Below are 793 nucleotides of genomic sequence, written 5' to 3'. Positions count from 1 at the left end.
AGAGAGAGAGAGAGAGAGAGAGAGAGAGAGAGAGAGAGAGAGAGAGAAAGATAATGAGATATAGTAATAGATAGGAAAAGAGAGAGAGAGAGAGAAACACAAGGAGGGAGAGAAAGACATACAGAGATAGAAGTATACGGATAGGAAAAGAGAGAGAACCAACCAGAGAGAGAGAGAGAGAAAGAGTGAGAAAGAGAAAGAGAGACATACAAAGATAGATAGGGAAAGAGATAGACTCGCAGACAAGGAGAGAGAGTGAGAGATAGAGAGAGAGAGAGATAGAGAGAGAGAGAGAGAGAAAGAGAGAGCGACATCTACAGTGAGAGAAAGACATACAGAGATAGAGGTATACGGATAGGAAAAGAGAGAGAACCAAACCAGAGAGAGAGAGAGAGAGAAAGAGAGAGAGAGAAAGAGTGAGAAAGAGAAAAAGAGACATACAAAGATAGATAGGGAAAAATAGAGAGACAACGGGAGAGAGGGAGAGAGAAAGAGAGAGAGTGAGAAGGAGGGTGTGAGTGATAGGATGAGTGAGATAAGATGAAAGGTTTTTAATAACGTTGCTTAAAATTGAGTCCAGCATTAATTTCTCATTGTGCCGTCTTTTGATGGCTTGTATCAGTTAGTGTACAGCTGGATACACAGTAGTGGTTGTAGTAGAAGCAGTTGTTGTTGTTGTTGTGGCTGGGGTGGTAGTGGTACGGGTACTGGTGGTGGTGGTGTGTGGTCGTGATAGTTTTGTTGTTGTGGCTGGGGGTGGTAGTGGTACGGGTACTGGTGGTGGTGGTGTGTG

The sequence above is a fragment of the Octopus bimaculoides genome, chromosome 27 (assembly GCF_001194135.2).
Source record: "Octopus bimaculoides isolate UCB-OBI-ISO-001 chromosome 27, ASM119413v2, whole genome shotgun sequence".
In the NCBI taxonomy this organism is placed as follows: domain Eukaryota; kingdom Metazoa; phylum Mollusca; class Cephalopoda; order Octopoda; family Octopodidae; genus Octopus; species Octopus bimaculoides.
Note: the sequence above shows the minus strand (reverse complement) of the source record.